Genomic DNA, 8,789 nt, shown 5'->3' with positions numbered 1-8,789 from the left:
AAATAATACGGTAAAAAATACGGGCGAAAAGCAAAACTCGCTACCTTTCAACGCGAAAGAAAACCGAAAAGTAATACGGTACGCGAAAAGCAAAACTCGAAAGAATACCGAAAAGTAATACCTTAAAAAATACGGGCGAAAAGCAAAACTCGCTACCTTTCAACGCGAAAGAAAACCGAAAAGTAATACGGTACGCGAAAAGCAAAACTCGAAAGAATACCGAAAAGTAATACCTTAAAAAATACGGGCGAAAAGCAAAACTCGCTACCTTTCAACGCGAAAGAAAACCGAAAAGTAATACGGTACGCGAAAAGCAAAACTCGAAAGAATACCGAAAAGTAATACCTTAAATAATACGGGCGAAAAGCAAAACTCGCTACCTTTCAACGCGAAAGAAAACCGAAAAGTAATACGGTACGCGAAAAGCAAAACTCGAAAGAATACCGAAAAGTAATACCTTAAAAAATACGGGCGAAAAGCAAAACTCGCTACCTTTCAACGCGAAAGAAAACCGAAAAGTAATACGGTACGCGAAAAGCAAAACTCGAAAGAATACCGAAAAGTAATACGGTAAATACGGACGAAAAGCAAAACTCGCTAACTTTCAATACGCGAAAGAAAAACGAAAAATAATACGGTAAAGAATACGTGCGAATAGCAAAACTCGCTAACTTTCAATACGCGAAAGAAAAACGAAAAATAATACGGGTGAAAAGCAAAACTCGGTAACTTTCAATACGCGAAAGAATACCGAAAAATAATACGGGTGAAAAGCAAAACTCGGTAACTTTCAATACGCGAAAGAATACCGAAAAATAATACGGTACGCGAAAAGTAAAACTCGAAAGTATACCGAAAAATAATACAGTAAAGAATACGGGCAAAAAGCAAAACTCGCTAACTTTCAATACGCGAAAGAATAACGAAAAATAATACGGTAAAGAATACGGGCGAAAAGCAAAACTCGCTAACTTTCAATACGCGAAAGAAAAACGAAAAATAATACGGTAAAGAATACGGGCGAAAAGCAAAACTCGCTAACTTTCAATACGCGAAAGAAAAACGAAAAATAATACGGTAAAGAATACGGGCGAAAAGCAAAATTCGCTAACTTTCAATACGCGAAAGAAAACCGAAAAGATACGGTACGCGAAAAGCAAAACTCGAAAGAGTACCGAAAAATAATACGGTAAAAAATACGGGCGAAAAGCAAAACTCGCTACCTTTCAACGCGAAAGAAAACCGAAAAGTAATACGGTACGCGAAAAGAAAAACTCGAAAGAATACCGAAAAGTAATACCTTAAAAAATACGGGCGAAAAGCAAAACTCGCTACCTTTCAACGCGAAAGAAAACCGAAAAGTAATACGGTACGCGAAAAGCAAAACTCGAAAGAATACCGAAAAGTAATACCTTAAAAAATACGGGCGAAAAGCAAAACTCGCTACCTTTCAACGCGAAAGAAAACCGAAAAGTAATACGGTACGCGAAAAGCAAAACTCGAAAGAATACCGAAAAGTAATACCTTAAAAAATACGGGCGAAAAGCAAAACTCGCTACCTTTCAACGCGAAAGAAAACCGAAAAGTAATACGGTACGCGAAAAGCAAAACTCGAAAGAATACCGAAAAGTAATACCTTAAAAAATACGGGCGAAAAGCAAAACTCGCTACCTTTCAACGCGAAAGAAAACCGAAAAGTAATACGGTACGCGAAAAGCAAAACTCGAAAGAATACCGAAAAGTAATACCTTAAATAATACGGGCGAAAAGCAAAACTCGCTACCTTTCAACGCGAAAGAAAACCGAAAAGTAATACGGTACGCGAAAAGCAAAACTCGAAAGAATACCGAAAAGTAATACCTTAAAAAATACGGGCGAAAAGCAAAACTCGCTACCTTTCAACGCGAAAGAAAACCGAAAAGTAATACGGTACGCGAAAAGCAAAACTCGAAAGAATACCGAAAAGTAATACGGTAAATACGGACGAAAAGCAAAACTCGCTAACTTTCAATACGCGAAAGAAAAACGAAAAATAATACGGTAAAGAATACGTGCGAAAAGCAAAACTCGCTAACTTTCAATACGCGAAAGAAAAACGAAAAATAATACGGGTGAAAAGCAAAACTCGGTAACTTTCAATACGCGAAATAATACCGAAAAATAATACGGGTGAAAAGCAAAACTCGGTAACTTTCAATACGCGAAAGAATACCGAAAAATAATACGGTACGCGAAAAGTAAAACTCGAAAGTATACCGAAAAATAATACGGTAAAGAATACGGGCAAAAAGCAAAACTCGCTAACTTTCAATACGCGAAAGAATAACGAAAAATAATACGGTAAAGAATACGGGCGAAAAGCAAAACTCGCTAACTTTCAATACGCGAAAGAAAAACGAAAAATAATACGGTAAAGAATACGGGCGAAAAGCAAAACTCGCTAACTTTCAATACGCGAAAGAAAAACGAAAAATAATACGGTAAAGAATACGGGCGAAAAGCAAAACTCGCTAACTTTCAATACGCGAAAGAAAAACGAAAAATAATACGGTAAAGAATACGGGCGAAAAGCAAAATTCGCTAACTTTCAATACGCGAAAGAAAACCGAAAAGATACGGTACGCGAAAAGCAAAACTCGAAAGAGTACCGAAAAATAATACGGTAAAAAATACGGGCGAAAAGCAAAACTCGCTACCTTTCAACGCGAAAGAAAACCGAAAAGTAATACGGTACGCGAAAAGCAAAACTCGAAAGAATACCGAAAAGTAATACCTTAAAAAATACGGGCGAAAAGCAAAACTCGCTACCTTTCAACGCGAAAGAAAACCGAAAAGTAATACGGTACGCGAAAAGCAAAACTCGAAAGAATACCGAAAAGTAATACCTTAAAAAATACGGGCGAAAAGCAAAACTCGCTACCTTTCAACGGGAAAGAAAACCGAAAAGTAATACGGTACGCGAAAAGCAAAACTCGAAAGAATACCGAAAAGTAATACCTTAAAAAATACGGGCGAAAAGCAAAACTCGCTACCTTTCAACGCGAAAGAAAACCGAAAAGTAATACGGTACGCGAAAAGCAAAACTCGAAAGAATACCGAAAAGTAATACCTTAAATAATACGGGCGAAAAGCAAAACTCGCTACCTTTCAACGCGAAAGAAAACCGAAAAGTAATACGGTACGCGAAAAGCAAAACTCGAAAGAATACCGAAAAGTAATACCTTAAAAAATACGGGCGAAAAGCAAAACTCGCTACCTTTCAACGCGAAAGAAAACCGAAAAGTAATACGGTACGCGAAAAGCAAAACTCGAAAGAATACCGAAAAGTAATACGGTAAATACGGACGAAAAGCAAAACTCGCTAACTTTCAATACGCGAAAGAAAAACGAAAAATAATACGGTAAAGAATACGTGCGAAAAGCAAAACTCGCTAACTTTCAATACGCGAAAGAAAAACGAAAAATAATACGGGTGAAAAGCAAAACTCGGTAACTTTCAATACGCGAAATAATACCGAAAAATAATACGGGTGAAAAGCAAAACTCGGTAACTTTCAATACGCGAAAGAATACCGAAAAATAATACGGTACGCGAAAAGTAAAACTCGAAAGTATACCGAAAAATAATACGGTAAAGAATACGGGCAAAAAGCAAAACTCGCTAACTTTCAATACGCGAAAGAATAACGAAAAATAATACGGTAAAGAATACGGGCGAAAAGCAAAACTCGCTAACTTTCAATACGCGAAAGAAAAACGAAAAATAATACGGTAAAGAATACGGGCGAAAAGCAAAACTCGCTAACTTTCAATACGCGAAAGAAAAACGAAAAATAATACGGTAAAGAATACGGGCGAAAAGCAAAACTCGCTAACTTTCAATACGCGAAAGAAAAACGAAAAATAATACGGTAAAGAATACGGGCGAAAAGCAAAATTCGCTAACTTTCAATACGCGAAAGAAAACCGAAAAGATACGGTACGCGAAAAGCAAAACTCGAAAGAGTACCGAAAAATAATACGGTAAAAAATACGGGCGAAAAGCAAAACTCGCTACCTTTCAACGCGAAAGAAAACCGAAAAGTAATACGGTACGCGAAAAGCAAAACTCGAAAGAATACCGAAAAGTAATACCTTAAAAAATACGGGCGAAAAGCAAAACTCGCTACCTTTCAACGCGAAAGAAAACCGAAAAGTAATACGGTACGCGAAAAGCAAAACTCGAAAGAATACCGAAAAGTAATACCTTAAAAAATACGGGCGAAAAGCAAAACTCGCTACCTTTCAACGGGAAAGAAAACCGAAAAGTAATACGGTACGCGAAAAGCAAAACTCGAAAGAATACCGAAAAGTAATACCTTAAAAAATACGGGCGAAAAGCAAAACTCGCTACCTTTCAACGCGAAAGAAAACCGAAAAGTAATACGGTACGCGAAAAGCAAAACTCGAAAGAATACCGAAAAGTAATACCTTAAATAATACGGGCGAAAAGCAAAACTCGCTACCTTTCAACGCGAAAGAAAACCGAAAAGTAATACGGTACGCGAAAAGCAAAACTCGAAAGAATACCGAAAAGTAATACCTTAAAAAATACGGGCGAAAAGCAAAACTCGCTACCTTTCAACGCGAAAGAAAACCGAAAAGTAATACGGTACGCGAAAAGCAAAACTCGAAAGAATACCGAAAAGTAATACGGTAAATACGGACGAAAAGCAAAACTCGCTAACTTTCAATACGCGAAAGAAAAACGAAAAATAATACGGTAAAGAATACGTGCGAAAAGCAAAACTCGCTAACTTTCAATACGCGAAAGAAAAACGAAAAATAATACGGGTGAAAAGCAAAACTCGGTAACTTTCAATACGCGAAATAATACCGAAAAATAATACGGGTGAAAAGCAAAACTCGGTAACTTTCAATACGCGAAAGAATACCGAAAAATAATACGGTACGCGAAAAGTAAAACTCGAAAGTATACCGAAAAATAATACGGTAAAGAATACGGGCAAAAAGCAAAACTCGCTAACTTTCAATACGCGAAAGAAAAACGAAAAATAATACGGTAAAGAATACGGGCGAAAAGCAAAACTCGCTAACTTTCAATACGCGAAAGAAAAACGAAAAATAATACGGTAAAGAATACGGGCGAAAAGCAAAACTCGCTAACTTTCAATACGCGAAAGAAAAACGAAAAATAATACGGTAAAGAATACGGGCGAAAAGCAAAACTCGCTAACTTTCAATACGCGAAAGAAAAACGAAAAATAATACGGTAAAGAATACGGGCGAAAAGCAAAATTCGCTAACTTTCAATACGCGAAAGAAAACCGAAAAGATACGGTACGCGAAAAGCAAAACTCGAAAGAGTACCGAAAAATAATACGGTAAAAAATACGGGCGAAAAGCAAAACTCGCTACCTTTCAACGCGAAAGAAAACCGAAAAGTAATACGGTACGCGAAAAGCAAAACTCGAAAGAATACCGAAAAGTAATACCTTAAAAAATACGGGCGAAAAGCAAAACTCGCTACCTTTCAACGCGAAAGAAAACCGAAAAGTAATACGGTACGCGAAAAGCAAAACTCGAAAGAATACCGAAAAGTAATACCTTAAAAAATACGGGCGAAAAGCAAAACTCGCTACCTTTCAACGGGAAAGAAAACCGAAAAGTAATACGGTACGCCAAAAGCAAAACTCGAAAGAATACCGAAATGTAATACGGTAAATACGGACGAAAAGCAAAACTCGCTAACTTTCAATACGCGAAAGAAAAACGAAAAATAATACGGTAAAGAATACGGGCGAAAAGCAAAACTCGCTAACTTTCAATACGCGAAAGAAAAACGAAAAATAATACGGTAAAGAATACGGGCGAAAAGCAAAACTCGCTACCTTTCAATACGCGAAAGAAAACCGAAAAGATACGGTACGCGAAAAGCAAAACTCGAAAGAATACCGAAAAGTAATACCTTAAAAAATACGGGCGAAAAGCAAAACTCGCTACCTTTCAACGCGAAAGAAAACCGAAAAGTAATACGGTACGCGAAAAGCAAAACTCGAAAGAATACCGAAAAGTAATACCTTAAAAAATACGGGCGAAAAGCAAAACTCGCTACCTTTCAACGCGAAAGAAAACCGAAAAGTAATACGGTACGCGAAAAGCAAAACTCGAAAGAATACCGAAAAGTAATACCTTAAAAAATACGGGCGAAAAACAAAACTCGCTACCTTTCAACGCGAAAGAAAACCGAAAAGTAATACGGTACGCCAAAAGCAAAACTCGAAAGAATACCGAAAAGTAATACGGTAAATACGGACGAAAAGCAAAACTCGCTAACTTTCAATACGCGAAAGAAAAACGAAAAATAATACGGTAAAGAATACGGGCGAAAAGCAAAACTCGCTAACTTTCAATACGCGAAAGAAAAACGAAAAATAATACGGTAAAGAATACGGGCGAAAAGCAAAACTCGCTACCTTTCAATACGCGAAAGAAAACCGAAAAGATACGGTACGCGAAAAGAAAAACTCGAAAGAATACCGAAAAGTAATACCTTAAAAAATACGGGCGAAAAGCAAAACTCGCTACCTTTCAACGCGAAAGAAAACCGAAAAGTAATACGGTACGCGAAAAGCAAAACTCGAAAGAATACCGAAAAGTAATACCTTAAAAAATACGGGCGAAAAGCAAAACTCGCTACCTTTCAACGCGAAAGAAAACCGAAAAGTAATACGGTACGCGAAAAGCAAAACTCGAAAGAATACCGAAAAGTAATACCTTAAAAAATACGGGCGAAAAGCAAAACTCGCTACCTTTCAACGCGAAAGAAAAACGAAAAATAATACGGTAAAGAATACGGGCGAAAAGCAAAACTCGCTAACTTTCAATACGCGAAAGAAAAACGAAAAATAATACGGTAAAGAATACGGGAGAAAAGCAAAACTCGCTAACTTTCAATACGCGAAAGAAAAACGAAAAATAATACGGTAAAGAATACGGGCGAAAAGCAAAACTCGCTACCTTTCAATACGCGAAACAAAACCGAAAAGATACGGTACGCGAAAAGCAAAACTCGAAAGAATACCGAAAAGTAATACCTTAAAAAATACGGGCGAAAAGCAAAACTCGCTACCTTTCAACGCGAAAGAAAACCGAAAAGTAATACGGTACGCGAAAAGCAAAACTCGAAAGAATACCGAAAAGTAATACCTTAAAAAATACGGGCGAAAAGTAAAACTCGCTACCTTTCAACGCGAAAGAAAACCGAAAAGTAATACGGTACGCGAAAAGCGAAACTCGAAAGAATACCGAAAAATAATACGGTAAAAAATACGGGCGAAAACCAAAACTCGCTACCTTTCAACGCGAAAGAAAACCGAAAAGTAATACGGTACGCGAAAAGCAAAACTCGAAAGAATACCGAAAAGTAATACCTTAAAAAATACGGGCGAAAAGCAAAACTCGCTACCTTTCAACGCGAAAGAAAACCGAAAAGTAATACGGTACGCGAAAAGCAAAACTCGAAAGAATACCGAAAAGTAATACCTTAAAAAATACGGGCGAAAAGCAAAACTAGCTACCTTTCAACGCGAAAGAAAACCGAAAAGTAATACGGTACGCGAAAAGCAAAACTCGAAAGAATACCGAAAAATAATACGGTAAAAAATACGGGCGAAAACCAAAACTCGCTACCTTTCAACGCGAAAGAAAACCGAAAAGTAATACGGTACGCGAAAAGCCAAACTCGAAAGAATACCGAAAAGTAATACCTTAAAAAATACGGGCGAAAAGCAAAACTCGCTACCTTTCAACGCGAAAGAAAACGAAAAAGTAATACGGTACGCGAAAAGCAAAACTCGAAAGAATACCGAAAAGTAATACCTTAAAAAATACGGGCGAAAAGCAAAACTCGCTACCTTTCAACGCGAAAGAAAACCGAAAAGTAATACGGTACGCCAAAAGCAAAACTCGAAAGAATACCGAAAAGTAATACGGTAAATACGGACGAAAAGCAAAACTCGCTAACTTTCAATACGCGAAAGAAAAACGAAAAGTAATACGGTAAATACGGACGAAAAGCAAAACTCGCTAACTTTCAATACGCGAAAGAAAAACGAAAAATAATACGGTAAAGAATACGGGCGAAAAGCAAAACTCGCTAACTTTCAATACGCGAAAGAAAAACGAAAAATAATACGGTAAAGAATACGGGCGAAAAGCAAAACTCGCTACCTTTCAATACGCGAAAGAAAACCGAAAAGATACGGTACGCGAAAAGCAAAACTCGAAAGAATACCGAAAAGTAATACCTTAAAAAATACGGGCGAAAAGCAAAACTCGCTACCTTTCAACGCGAAAGAAAACCGAAAAGTAATACGGTACGCGAAAAGCAAAACTCGAAAGAATACCGAAAAGTAATACCTTAAAAAATACGGGCGAAAAGCAAAACTCGCTACCTTTCAACGCGAAAGAAAACCGAAAAGTAATACGGTACGCGAAAAGCAAAACTCGAAAGAATACCGAAAAGTAATACCTTAAAAAATACGGGCGAAAAGCAAAACTCGCTACCTTTCAACGCGAAAGAAAAACGAAAAATAATACGGTAAAGAATACGGGCGAAAAGCAAAACTCGCTAACTTTCAATACGCGAAAGAAAAACGAAAAATAATACGGTAAAGAATACGGGAGAAAAGCAAAACTCGCTAACTTTCAATACGCGAAAGAAAAACGAAAAATAATACGGTAAAGAATACGGGCGAAAAGCAAAACTCGCTACCTTTCAATACGCG

This window comes from Leiobunum rupestre, chromosome 7 (genome assembly GCF_980474605.1).
Source record: "Leiobunum rupestre chromosome 7, qqLeiRupe1.1.hap1, whole genome shotgun sequence".
Classification (NCBI taxonomy): domain Eukaryota; kingdom Metazoa; phylum Arthropoda; class Arachnida; order Opiliones; family Sclerosomatidae; genus Leiobunum; species Leiobunum rupestre.
Note: the sequence above shows the minus strand (reverse complement) of the source record.